The sequence below is a fragment of the Anas platyrhynchos genome, chromosome 1, assembly GCF_047663525.1.
Source record: "Anas platyrhynchos isolate ZD024472 breed Pekin duck chromosome 1, IASCAAS_PekinDuck_T2T, whole genome shotgun sequence".
In the NCBI taxonomy this organism is placed as follows: domain Eukaryota; kingdom Metazoa; phylum Chordata; class Aves; order Anseriformes; family Anatidae; genus Anas; species Anas platyrhynchos.
This window is the reverse complement of record NC_092587.1, coordinates 202,662,821-202,678,147: the sequence shown is the minus strand read 5'-3', so window position 1 is coordinate 202,678,147 and position 15,327 is coordinate 202,662,821. Positions and strand designations below refer to the sequence as shown.

Below are 15,327 nucleotides of genomic sequence, written 5' to 3'. Positions count from 1 at the left end.
CCTCAATGAACATAATCAAGAAGACAGATGTTTTATTCTTAATTGGAGAGTATAGATTTGTTTTTCGTATCTCTATTACTGAAAGTGCTATTTTCCAGAATGGTGCTATAAAAATAAAGGTTGATTGATTAACTCAAAACCTACAGCTAGGAAGTGTTTCCCAGGAATACTTAGAGCAAATGCACAGTGGTGTGTGAATATATGCAATTTATTTTGTGCACACTGAGGACCAAATTTGATACATTTTCCTAAGACAGTGATAGATTTGATAAAGTAATGATAATTTTCCCCTGCGCATCCCTCCCCAGTATTCTAAATCAGATGAGGATACCAGAACTGTGGACTGTCTTATTGAGATTCTTTAATTATACCATTTACATGCTTATGTCCATGGGAAACGTGAATATACATGTAAAAATACAAGCAAAACTTGATTTCAGTCTGCAGAAAATTAAAAAAAAAACAGCTTTTCTAAAGTGAAAATATCTGTCAATATTCATTGTATATTGCAAGAGAGATAACCCCAGGGAAGGCTAAGTAACAGCAATGAAAGTTTGTCCTTTAATTTCAGAGGTCTTTGCATCGGTCTGTACCTGTTTTTAAACAAATTGTGAGTAAGAAAAGCAAAAGAGAAGTGTCAGTGGTTTTGTATCATACACGTAAGATGGAAGGCATGAAATGGTAATGAAGCAAGAAACTTCAGGGAATTTACCTGGAAGTAAATAAATAAATAAATAAAAATTAAATCAAAGTCCCCGTGAATTGTTCTTTTACTAATGTGGCCATGCTATCCAGACATATGCTGACATATCCTGTACATATCCATGCATATCTTGACATATGCATTTTGTATCTTTTCACCAATATGTTTATTTTATTGATAGCTATAGTGGATAGATATAGTGTTGATAAGCTATACTGGATAGATATATCCAGTGTGCTTCACAAAAACCACCTACCATATTTACTAACTTTTTTTTTTTTTTTTTTTTTGGAACAAGAGTTAGACCATTAGGTATTTTCATGGATCATGGCAACTGGCTTCTAATGAGAAAGTAAATCCTTTTTGACCTAACTGAAGTATAGAAGAGGACATCTCTCACTGACTTCACCTTCCTACAATCAAAGGCAAAACCTATTTTTGTTCCTTTTTAGAAATCTCCTGAACTTGATTTAATTTTTCCCTGTGATGACATGGCTGCTCCAGAACATCAGCCTTCTAAAGGGTAGATGCTATCTTTTAATTACAAGTTTAAATTTATTAATGATCAATTTATAACAGGATTTTTTATGTGTGTGTCAGTTAAACAGCCCCTCTTCCTCCCTAGCATAAATATAGTTTTGATATATTTAAAAGGCTACAGCACCAGTTTAGTTATCTGAATTCAATCTTATGCATGTACTGTAATGAATATAATTATTACAAATGTTTGCAATGCATGAGGAAAACATTCATTGGCATTTCCACTGAACAGGGAATAAATAAATAAATAAATATATCTATATATATGTCAAATCCCATGTGTTTACCACAGAAGAAAAAGACAGATCTATTAAAAAGTCTTGGAATAAGAAGAAAATTAACACATGAAGTCTTTTTTTTCTTTAGTACCTCTATCTACAGGAAAATACTTTCTCAGGTTTATTGTTACGGGTGAATGAAGGTTTAAGAACTAACACTGTCTTTTGATATGACATAATTTCATGCTTAGTTAACAATATGATGGGCATTGAGAAAACAGTAAAAAAATTATGATGAATCTACTGCTCTGATATAAATACATAGCGCAGTTCCAATCCCTATCTTCATAAAATTATAGTTTTCTCATTTGGATCATTTTGTTTTTTTGGTTGGTTGGCTGGTTTCTTGATAATGCTGTAGATGTATGGATGTGAAACATGCATACCAGGATTTTTTATTTCCCTTTTTATGATGAAATGAGCTAACTTTAAATTGAAGTTTGTTGTAATGAGGATTAGGAAAACAGTCCCTGTTCCCATTATTACTGCATCTGCAATTCTTTGAATTACTTTCAGCTCCTGTGACAAAATGCCAAGTTTTTAACTCAGAGGAGGTCTGTGATATTTCATCAGAAAGCTTAACTCCAAGTCTAAAACGTAACACAGAATCACAGAATCACAGAATTTCTAGGTTGGAAGAGACCTCAAGATCATTGAGTCCAACCTCTGACCTAACACTAACAAGTCCTCCACTAAACCATATCCCTAAGCTCTACATCTAAACGTCTTTTAAAGACCTCCAGGGATGGTGACTCCACCACTTCCCTGGGCAGCCTGTTCCAATGTCTAACAACCCTTTTGGTAAAGAAGTTCTTCCTAACATCCAACCTAAAACTCTCCTGGTGCAATTTTAGCCCATTCCCCCTCGTCCTGTCACCAGGCACGTGGGAGAACAGATCAACCCCCACCTCACTACAGCCTCATTTAAGGTACCTGTAGAGAACAATAATGTCGCCCCTGAGCCTCCTTTTCTCCAGGAACATACCATTATATGGCAAAACTTTCTATTATATACATAAATATGCACTTTTTTTTTCTTTTTTCTATATTTCCAGTTAGGTATTACTTACTTACTAGAAACATATTATTACAGAATATGGCTACTGTCTTTAAGGAATTCTTATTTTAAACTAGATAGTGAATGATGCTACCTCAGTATTTAACATAAAATTTTTATATGAAGCAAACATAAGAGCAGAAAAACTGCACTTAACAAGGTCATGTGCTTTATTGTTATGCAAGGTAAAACTTAGAAGCTGCAAGGTTAATCACTATAATTTGGAAAAAGACAGTATAAGTAAAATGTAGATGCTGTAATATCTATGTAATTAACTTGTAATTGCAGCATAATTGCACAGTGGTTTTGCTTTGCGGTAGATTGCTAAACTGAATTTATACACTGACTTATGAATGGGTTAATTATACTCTTTTTGACATCATATTTAATTTATTTTTTGTGACAAAGTTTTTTCAAGTCATCAAATAGAGTGTATATATATATTAAATTTCCCCCTCAGAACAACACTTAACTTCATTTGTGTTACGAGTAGACTGTCTGCCAAAGTTGTAACAAGTTTAACATGAATTCTAAGAAGTTTTATTTTATACATTTTGAATTATTTCTCATAGCATGTTTCATTAAAAATCTGTATCACTTAAGCTGATAAAGCTGTAAGAAGTTAGAAGAATGAAATCTAAATGTAATTAAATATTATTAAATACATACTAGAAGTATTAATTTTAGAGAATAGTGGAGGTGACACAGCCCTTTGCTGTCTCATCTGAGGAGGAAATATTTCATACTATGAAGTAAACAAACAATTGTTTGTTTACAATCTTAAGCAATTTTTCTGGATAGATGTAACAGTCATCTTGGGGAACAGGGAAAGGCAAGAACTCTTCAGAACATGTTATCTCATGTGCAAACAATATAACCTACGAGACAGCTTTGAATATTTGGTAGAATATTGGATAAACTAAAGAAAATTTGTGTTAATTAGTATTTTATTTGTGCAATTAGTTGTTTATTCAGTGTTCTGAGGAAAATGTTGTTTTAAATTCTGTGGAGTAATAAGTCTGATTCTGATCACAGCAAGGAGTCCTAAAAGTGGATTTTTAGGAATAGCTGACAAGCAAGTCTCCAGGGTGTCCAAAAGGTAAGAGGCTGTACCTCTAAGTTTAGACACAGGCTGATTAGGGAAACTATAACACAGACATGACAGCATGTGCTGGTTAGCCCCAAAGGTGTCTGACACATGTCAGTGTGGGGAAGAGCATGCATGAGCATGAGGACCAAGAAAGCCCATGCTAGTAACCTGAATATTTGTGCCCAGCACTATCCAGTAGAGGCCAGCCTGCTGTCATGCAATGCTAGCCTCCTGGATCTAAATTGCTTGCTGGGAATCAACCTTAGAGGTGTTGATTTTCCAACTCTGCCTGAAAATTTATTCGACAGAGTGTGATTTGGCCAACCCCAAACCATCCAGACTGTCTTAACTCTTCACCAGCAAGCATTCATATTTATACTATATATATATAACATTACATTATACACGTGTCATAGTATGCTATAAAATTTTATGTTATATAGAGAGAGGTATGCATAACATAATATAAATATCCACAATATAATATAACATATTAAATGTTATATATAACATATATTCATTGCATTGTATTTACACTGCAAATGTTTTTACTTATAAATATGTTCCATGTTCTGAGACACAAAACACAGCGGCGTAAATATGGTGTGTAATCTTAGTTAATTACAAGTAAGCAAATAATTATTTAACTTTTCAATTGATAGATACGGAAGATGGTAAAAGTAAAAGGAAGTAGTTAAAGCACATATTTTTGTAGGAAATTCATGCAACAAATAATATAATGACAAAAGGAAAGAAAAAAAAAAAAGTAAGTGAAAAAATTTCAGCGAGGTCTCGTGTGCATGGCACCTGGGGTTTCCAACTAATATTTTCTTAGGAATTCAGTTCAAAGCCAAGATTATTTCAAATCTTTGAGTTTAGTATCAACCAGATCTTGTACTTTTAGCTATCTTGCAAATAACTTTAGAGTACCTTGCTTTGGAGTAAGCATGGCCCTCTGAAACACATCATCTGCCAAAGTGAAGTTATGGGTCCTGTCATCATACAAGTACTTTAAAGAATAAAGAATTCCCCAAATCAGAAAGTCAGGAAGAAGCTGCCCTTTGGAGAAAGGAAAAAGCAGAAATATTATTGCCAAACAAACTGTATTTATGAACTACATTGTAACTTTAACTGCAGCTATCACCTTCTCCTGTCTCATCACAAACACACAAGGAAATAAATGGGCCTTAGAAACCTGATTTTTTTTACCGGGTAGCAATAGCATTAATATTTTCTCTTACATAGGAGATAACTCAGTACATCCTTATAACTTTTTACCAAAATCACAATTCCATCCATCAGAACTTCATTTGCCAAGAAGAAGAAGAATATTTGTTAAACACCCGTTAGAATAGTAGGTGGCTGGAATTCAGAACGAAGAACCTGTATTATTTGTCCCACAGCTCAGTACTATCTGAGTAGATAGACACTCTTATCCTGGTTAACTCTATCAGCTGTAGCAATAATTTACCAACTACACCACAAAAATACAAATATTATACCATGACAATTATACCATGAAACTGCATAATTAAAATATTCAAATTCTTGTTAGGAAAATAGGATGTATAATCATTAGAAAAAGTTGATTTTTGCATCTTAACCTTAGGCTGTGTCCCAGAGTAACTTATTTCTTGAACTTTAAAGAGCTGAGAGAAAGTACAAATGTGGCAAAAGAGCTGCCCTCTTCATCTCTCTTACTTTTTGTGGGCATACACATAATGAATCTGGTTCCAGACATTGATCCGATACTGCCATTCTCCACATTTGCTTAAATATAGAAAATTATGACTCAAGCTATCATCAGAATTAAGTAAGGTATGAATGAAGATTGTGAAAAGAAAGCACAAAAAAAAAGTATCCCTTGGAAAGTATGCTAAGAAGGCTTTTGAATTCTTCCATTGTGTAACAATGAATAAATGAGAATATAGCATATCTCAGTATAATATAATCCTATGTTCCTCATCTATACAAGAATTTTATATGAAAAGCAAAGAAGACAATGCCATTACACATATTGTGATTTGATATATTAGCTGACATGCTAAATATATATAGAACAAAATACCAATTATTATAATTAAGTCATTTATTTCTTTATTTATGATGCTACTGCTGTATAACTAATGTAGGAAAATAAGAACTAACTCTTCACAAAGTTAAATTGTTAGAAAATCATGGTGTAGATATTTAGCAATGGAAGAAATAATGATAGGTCTGCTACAGTGAGGTTGATAAACACACCAGTCATCTGGATTGATTATTTGCTAGTTGCTCTGATGTGCTCTCAGGTTTTATCACACCACCAATAAAAAAATGTTACTACTTCTATTTCTGTTTAAAAACAAACAAACAAACAAAAAACCAACTAGCTAGATTGCTGTCCTGCCACAGCTGAAATCATCGTTTCAGATAATAGCCAAAAAATTAAGTAGGAAAAACAAAGCACAAAACAACCAAACAACCACCACCAACAAAACATAAAAATAAGCAAACGGCACCAAAACTCTCCAAAACCTTTTATTTATCCAATCTGGATTTAGCTGACATCCCCCAAGCTGTGCCTTCCTTATTCATCAGGAAGCAAAAAGTTTGAATCCCCTGCAATGTACCTGAAGGGTTACTGAAAAAGGGATTGACTTGATCATCTTTTTCAGTGTTTTCTGAAATTACTGTCTTACATAGAGTCAAATGTTTTCTTTCAGCACACCTGAACTCTCTCTCTTGTCATTTTAGAAAGAGGCCGGGCAACCAGCTTCTTCATGTAAACCCATAAACTGGTTGTGTTCGGCTGGGTTGGGGTGGGTTAGGTTTGCTCCAGTCCTTTGTGACTGGTCCACTTCTAGCAAATCCTGATGCCTTTTTAATCCAGGAAGAGAACGACTCACAACCAAAACTGGATAAGGAAATCTGAACTTATGGCAGTATTGATAAAAATGTTATTGAACAGAATTGAATACAGAACAAATTCTGCTCCACAGAAAATGTTTACATTTTTCCAAAATAAAAATAAAAATAAATAATAATAAATATATATATATATATATATATATAAACAATAATGAAATTGCTAGGGAAAGAGTGTTGAGAATACTTCAACTTCAGCCAAAATGGCTTCTTTTAACAAAACATCTTTTTTATCATTTCTATTTCATTCAATACTATAAACATTTTCATTTCCCAGAAAATTCTATTCCCTCTCTAAGTCTAGGATGATTTTGAAGCCAAAGTAAACATGATTTTGTGAAGCTTCTGGGTTTAAAATAAAGTGCACTTTCTCATGGAGAATGGTTCCATCTACATTTCCCTTGCCAAGTCATCACAGTGCTATCAGTATGCACAGTCCTCACTGTCAACTGTAGTGGGAAGGACCATGACACCATATCCTGTCCATTCCCTTTGGGTCATGATTAGCCTTTGGAAAACCTCTGAAAGAGTGTCTGCTTAATTTCATAGGGCTCAATGTCCACAAATATTTTTGGCCTGAATATGTGAAATACATTTAGAAGAGACTCCTTGCATCCAGCTAGTGAAATCTATAATGTGATCCTAAACAATATTAACGTGAGAACAACTTTTTCTTGAAAACTGATAATCATTACAGAATGATAGTTAATTGGACAGCAAACAAAGCTGTGTTGAACAGTTACATATTCACTCGGGCAAGTTCCATTCTTGCTTTATAGCTTAGAGAGATAAAACAGCCAAAGTCAGAAGCCATGCCTTCTGTTGTGACTGGGCTCCAAATATCAGTCTGTGGTTTAGGGTAAGTTAATTCACAAGGATATAGGAGATCACACTTGTAGAAAGGTATCCTCAAAGACAGTGAATCTGATAGGTTTCTTTCCTCTGTCATATTGTCCCATCCTGTCAAAGGTCTCATCAGCCCCCTTACGAAGAACTAAGAATAGATATCTCTGAAGTGTTACATGTTTTGTTTTGTAATGGACCAGATGGCATCCAGTGACAGATATATTCAAACAATACATTCCCAGAAGAGGACACTTCTGTTCCTCTGACAGTACCTGAATGATATATACTATCTGTAGCTTCATTAAAATAGACACTAAATCTAGGAGGAGGAGTATTAACATACGCTACCTGGTCCATGTAAACTTGTTTGCTTCTATTCATGAAGAAAACATTTGTGTGTGTGTATGTGTGTGTGTGTGTGTGTAAAAGTGGAAGAGGATAAATAGATTTTTGTGCATTTCATTGGCAGGAGCACCAATAAACTCATGTATATCTTCTGTTAAACAGTCTCAAATAAACTGGATGTCCAATAATACCATTGGGCTTAATTTGATCATTCATCTTTTATATATATTGGGTAATAAATCCAAATCTTCACACATGTTTATTATATTTTGTGACAGTCAGGTGGGATCCATATGACAAAGTCTGTGTTCTCTTGCCTAGCCTAGCCTAGCCTTGCCTCTAACAAAAACCAGTGCCTTCATTCACAGCTGCGGTCAGGATTCAGGGTCTGTAGAAGCCTGGCAGTAAAACATATTGAGGTTTGAATACTTTTTTTTTTTTTTTTTTTCTATTTGAGGCTGAATACATTCTAATCACTCAAAAGCCTCTAAATAGTCTCTACCAGAATAAAATAAGGTTTTGTTTGAAATCAGATTTCTTTTTTTATTTTTTTTTTTATTTTAGGAATCATTTTATTTTAGTTCCATAGTTTTGATTCTGTTCCATATTCAGCACCAATTTACTTCTTAAGGAAGGACTAACTTAAGCTCTGGCTTTAGGGGAATAATCACCCATAGTTTTTATGAATCTGCTGTGCGCTATTTTAGGTGGGCAGGCAGAGACTATGTTCTAACCCCAGAGGTTACATCCATTTTACCATTTACATCCATTTACTTTCTAACTACTCTTTGAAATCAGAATTTTATTAATCTCTGATGTTTCACTAGCTCACCCTTCTTGCAAAGATGATTTTATGATTATCATTATTATTTTTATTTTATTTTGAGCAAGAAAGAAGCAGTTCCAACTCTTATCCTACAATTAAAAACACTTTTTGTTCTATTCTTGTATTTCTAGAAGGTCTCATTCCAGGTCCTGCTAAATATGAGCTTGCAGAATTGGCTTTCTCTCTCTTTCATGGTAATAACTGTTTGCCACTCTAACTCTTGGCTACAAACACAACCTTTATAGTTAATGTTACTTAAAAGAAATAAGCTGGTATATTTTAAAAAGGATAGATTTAAGTCTGTGGTTAGTCTTAGTAATGTAAGTCCAATAAGATGATAGTCCGCTGGTGTAAAGATTTTATAATGAACATAAATATCAAGCAGAGTGATGCTTTGATACATCTACACTCAAAACCCCATTTCCAGTTTCACACATTGCATGTAAATGATCAGATATCACAGTCCTGTTAAGAGCTGGTAATTCAGTAACCACGGATTTACTTCAAGAGGGAATGTTTGCTTACACACTCATACAGAAATATAGAAACATCATGTGTAGTGCAGGCATAGAATTTGGAGTATAGAGTAAGAATGAAAAATTCTCAGCATCTATTAACAACTGTTGGGATGCTTGGGTTAGATCTTGGATATAATTTGTCAAATTGCATCAATCAAGTCAAGTTACACTTCAAGATTTAATGGAATGTGACCAACACAATTAAGCACAATAACATAACGGAACAGCAAAAATACAGTCTTGAAAATAGCGGGTAATGACACTACTGTGTTGTTTTAAACATAGAAAATGCTCTTGAATTTTGGGGAGCATTTTTAGAATACAACATGCTCCGGACCAAAGGTTTTTGAATGTCCTCACAGAAATTTCAAAGGACAAGATCATTTTTTTTCTGGCCATTGCACTACTGAGGATTTAATTTGCAATTAAATGAGGAAAAAGAAACTAATTGTCTTCAACTTTCTGTAACAAATTTGCTCTACCTTCATATTAATATAGATTAATATAGAGTGTATACTGCTCACATTTAAATGTAGTTATACACACTTAACTTTAGACAGTAGATTGCATATGAAAAGTGATGAAAAACTTATTGACCAAACTTTTACAAAAAGTCCATTGCTTTATTTGGCAGCCAAAACCTTAATGAACTTGTGATAGGACACTGATGAATTTAATAATGATAAGCATGTCAACACCACTTGGAGAACCTGATCCCAGACAAGAGCAGACAGAAAAACACAGATCTCATTAATTCTGCTGTAAAAAGATTAAATCTATAAGATTTGCTTGAAAACAGACAAACATTCAGTGTTCCCAGGGGAGAAATAATCTGTCAAGATCTGGTCAAACATTAGATATCTCTATATATTCCTTTTGTTCCTTAGTGGTGAATTGTTGTTATATATATGTATAATTATGTGTGATCTTAAATATTTTTTCTCAATGCACTGCAAACCATAGATATGATGATTCATACAGAAGACTGAGCAGGCTGTTAGACTGACTCCATGCTGTACACATTGGTGGTAATCCCTCCACACACGGTAGAAGAGGTTGGTAAATCCATTTGTTTCCAAGTACTGGACTCCCATCAATCCTGTGCTTATCTTAGATTTTATCATTTGATTTGATTCATTGTTGCTTAGAGCAAGAATTCACAAAAGCACTTACAAGAGATAGATAGATCCATTCTCAGTGGGTTTTGTTGATATTTATGCAATCCTCTCCTTTAAAATGATGCAACCTTAAGCTTATGACTCCATGCCTCCAGAAAGAACCGTATAATTTCATCTCAATACAAGAACATTACCTATTCAAATCCAAGATGCACAAGAAAAGACATCTCAGTGGAAAACAATGCAACCTAGAGATCAATCTTTAAAAATCCTTAAATCACCTTTTTTCTTGGGGGGATGGGAGACAGAGGGCAGAGGGGAATCAAAAGCCTGTAAATCTCCTGTCTTATTTTCTCTGAGCTAAGGGTTACATAGCTGATTTTCAAATTTTATGCCAAGTGTAGAGTGTTCAAAAACCAGATTTAGATCCTGAGGCCTTAAAACTCCTGCAGGGTGAATTTCTTTACAAAAAGGATTGTTTTCTGTAGAAAGGCAATCTCTTCCCACAGGCTGCTAAAATTTAAATCTGTGATGGCATGTCTGACAACAAAACAAAAAAGCCCACAGGTGCTGTTATAACTAAATAAGCTGCTGTAACAACAAAGTTTTTATAGCATTAAAAATGCAACAAACTAACTTGAGTTTCTAAATTAAATATAAATAAATAAGTAGAGAAAGAGAATTTCAGTTACCACTTGGCAAGCTAGAAGAGTCTGCAAGACTATGAAATTGTCCAAAATTTGGTTATCTCTTTCTTACCTTAATTACAGTTTTTCACCAATGTCTCAGAAGCAGAGAACAAACCATTTATTTGAGCCAAGAAATATATCCATCCTAAAAAAAATAAATAAATACTTTAATAAATATATGAAAAATGTCCCATAATTTCAGAGAATATGCTTCTCTTCTATCATACTGGAATTAGAAAATAATACCGAAGTTATATTCACAGCCAGAAAAAGAAAGAAGTTTAATTATATGTTCTGTGAGGAGACCATAGCCATGTGAATCATTTAGTGAACACTACGCTGAGGAGACAATGCAACAGGAGTGAAGGTCCTTTTTGTGTCACCGATTCAAACAGTTTTTAGCAAATAACCTTTTTATATCTTTGTTTTACACATCAGATTTTCTTACCTGTAATTCACACAATTTAGTATACATATATTCTTTAAATATACTACATTAAGCTATAATATACATGAAAATATTTGAACTGTAGTAAGGTCTGCGAGTCCGTGTTCCTTAGCCAAAACATTGAATTAGTGTTATATACAATGAAAGGAAAAAAAAAACACAACAACAACAAAAACTGGTCCTTGTATACATAACTATACATAACTATATTTAAAAGTATGTCTTATAATGTGATTGTCCACTCAAGAATGGGAAACAGCATACACACACACACAGGTATATATACACAAATATATTTATAACTATATATACATATATATATATATACATGTATATTTAAGATGGCAATAAGGAGTGGAACTGTAAATCCTAAAAACTTCTGATATCACTGCATATTCACATACTGTTAAACCACCTTAGAAGATGATCTTGATACAGAAACTGAAGATCTGATACAGCATTTTCCTGGATACTTTTGGAAATTTCTATGAGTGCAAAAGAGGGTAGAACATAGATAATTCTGTGGTTTCTTTTTCTACTGAATAAATGTTGTAGATGCAAGTCAATGAGCAACCAACTGTTGAATTTAAGCCCACAGAGACTGAATACCATAAACTCACCTGTCTACAGACTTAGTTTTTAACTGCTCTTTTTAACTGCTCTGCCATCACTTTATCTTGTGTGGATATAACACAAAGTAGTGTTGGTTGTGTAGCTGTAGCAAACTGGGGAAAAACATTTTGGAATTTGTGTGGTTTGTTCATATGAACTTTATATTTCACAGAATCACAGTCTAGGTTGGAACCTAACTGCATTAAATACACATGGTGGTTTTACCCAGCTGGGTAGACGAAGTCCACCATGACCACTTTCTCACTCCCTGTCCTCAAAGAAAAAGGGGGAGAAAATATGATGAAAAAGGCTTAAGGAAGGACAGGAAATCACTCACTTCTGGAGCAGAATATTTATGGTTTTCCTTGAAATTTTCACAGCAGAACCTGGTCTTTTAGTTTTGACTACCTGTGGAATCAAAATCATTCAAAGCTCTTAGCTTCCTAAAAAGTCCCAGAAATGATACCTGGTTATCTGATCACCAAATACTTCTGTCATATGAGGCTGAAATGGGAGATTTTGATACTGCTGACTCTGAACCTAAATCTGATCAGGGATTTGGCCTTAGACCTAACTTTCCTGGTGTTTCATCTTCAATAATTGTCTAACAGCAACTTACACTGTTCATACCAAATAAAAACACAGGTAAAGGACACTTCTGCAAGTAGCTGGCTCCTGCTTCTTGTCCCTGTTTCCCAGCTGCTGTGCATTAGGCAGCAGGCTGTTTTAACTGGGCGGTGACAGTTAAATAAATGACAAACTGCCAGGAAAAATCAGCAGCTGCTGATTTACAGTGGCAGTGTTCGTCACTGAAGTTTTGGGGACTTCCTTCACACTTAAAGGCGCAAGCTTACATGTTGCCTTTGCCTTCAATAAAATAGTAATGAAGGTAAAAAAGATTAAAAAGAGAAAATGTGTGCGGAAGAAACGTTTTATTCAGAAAAAATGCAAATATTTTGTTTTCTTCTTTAATTTATTAATTTATTGGATCAAAATATTACTTGCTTAAAGATTTTAAGCTGAGTTCTTCATATTTAGACTGCATGGATGAATTCACGTCTGTCTCAAGTGATTACTTCTTCAAATTAGTAGGCTCGAGACCCGGGTTGGCTGAATACAATCAAAAAAAACCCCAAACCAAAAAGATCCAAACAACAAAACAAAAACTAAAACAACAAAAAAACAACCAACCAATCAAAAAGACGAGCCTCACATAGCCATATGCTAAAACACTACTAATATACTGTACATACATATACATCCCCCCATACAAACCCTCTTTCCTGAGGGCTACAATTTCTTTCTACCAGCTTTTACATGGTTACTGGCTTGAATTCTTTTATTTGTTACTGAAAAGATGCAATGAAACATTTAGAAAAATGTGAAAGCAAGAAAACCATCTCAATAAAAAGTATTATTTATCTTGCCCTAACATAAATCCTAGACAAGTCACACACTTATGAATGTGTTGGAGTTATAATGATTTAATGAGTTACAACTTATCAGTTGAGTTGTTTTGAATTACTGTTTGCATGATTTTGAGCTCTCCTCTACTTTCAGGTTAATGAAAAACTTCAAAATTAGAAGAAGGTAATTTAGCTAAAATATCTTCACTTTGTATTCAGTATGACTACAGCTGAACATGCTTGTAGTTACAGAGCTTAGCTAAGAGAAAGGTGATACTTATTAAGCCAATGTGACTGAAGTCTGTACCTACAAGAAACACTCAGATGTTTCTTTATCACAGATTTCAGTGATTTTACTCTACCTTGCACTAATATGGATGAAAGAATCAAATCAAAATGAGTCATGAATCTATTAGGTATTCCTTCTTTAATTCCTACCCTTACATTTTCCCCTCTGCTCCTGTGACAGTGTTTTTCTCTTTTGACTTGCTTGTAAAATTTGACCTCAGTTCTTTCTCAGAATGCAGGCACTACATGGCTGTGTACCACTTTAATGTTAATGAGTGAACAGTTATAAAGTCTTGCAAATTACAAGCACTTGGGGGAGAATGCTGTTCTTTTACTCAGAGAAAATTTAATTTCTTGACCTGGGTTTGGAGCTAGAAAAGATGAAAAATAAAGTGAGAGAAATTTTTCTATCAGTGCAGCTGAGGAAAATGAAAAATAATATATATATAAATATTATATATATATAATAATATATATATAATAATATATATATATATAACCTAGTAACTTCAAAAACTACTGCTTAAACTTTTTGTGACTGTAGCTGCAGTCATGGAGTCCTCCCTGGAACACAAGATAGTCCTTTATGAAAATTCACATTCATGTGGTAAAGGAATTAGAGAAGGGATGAAACATTGCTTATATATATAAAGGCAAGCATGTGAGAACAATCCCATCTTCATACAAAACCAGCAACAATAACAAAATGCCCATATTCATTGCTGAATTTAAGCACTCAGAAAAGTGTCAAACACCTATACCTGGCCTCTGATCTCATTCTATCCCCCTTGATTTTTCTCTTTGTCATCTTCCTAAGATAGCCCTTTCCTTGGTGAGACTTCTTGGCATGTGTTGAGAAGTAACCACCAGGGAAATCACAGTGAACTTAAGTTATCCCCTCCCTTCCCCAGGTAGACTTCTTGTAGGATATAAACAAGTTGCTTTGATACTATGTCTTTAGTACAAAAAGAAACAACATGAATTGTTCTAATTTATATTGATTTTTACAGGTGAGAGATGACAGGGTGCTCACTTAAGACAGATTGCAGTACATGATGAACCCTTTAACATATATACTTGTAAGAAAAAGGAAGAAACAAATGTGTCATGTTTCACGCTGTAGACATGGAGTTTTCATTTAATGATCACTTTTCATGACTCCTAGATCTCTCTGATTCCAGTCTTCCATGACTGATTCACACACACACAAAAAAAAAAAAAAAAAAAAAAAAAGGAAAAAGGTACCTGCCATGAGGTCGTGAGGCAAAGCAGAAGCTCCAACTCTGCACAGGAACCAGGAAGTGCATACCCCAGGTTGCTCACCACATCTGCAACCTCGGGTGGTGATCCTTCCTGACTGGATTTGACGTCTTCACACTGATGGGCAGCTAAGCTCCACTATGGGCTGGAGCTCTGTCCCAGGGCCTGCTCCTGTGGGGGTTCTCCATTGACCGCAGCCTCCTACAGGCCACATCCCCCGGCTCTGCCAGGGGCTCCTCCATGGGCTGCAGTGTGGAGACCTGCTCCATGTGGAACCCATGGGCTGCAGGGGGACAGCCTGCTCCACCAGGGGCCTCTCCCCTCTCCACAGGCCATGGGGGAACTGCTGCTGCGTGCCTGGAGCACCTCCTGCCCTCCTTCTGCACTGACCTTGGG

At 34.8% G+C, this 15,327-nt stretch overlaps 1 protein-coding gene across 2 annotated transcripts in view; it reads right to left on the bottom strand.

The window, feature by feature from the left end:
* The window catches only part of TENM4 (teneurin transmembrane protein 4), a 1,639,674-nt gene that overhangs the window by 921,782 nt on the left and 702,565 nt on the right, over positions 1 to 15,327 (bottom strand). For both annotated transcript variants that reach the window (XM_072032862.1, XM_072032864.1), the window contains exon 5: positions 10,988 to 11,062. The gene's annotated coding sequence lies outside the window, so the exon portion shown is untranslated. The remainder of the gene's footprint in view (positions 1 to 10,987; positions 11,063 to 15,327) is intronic.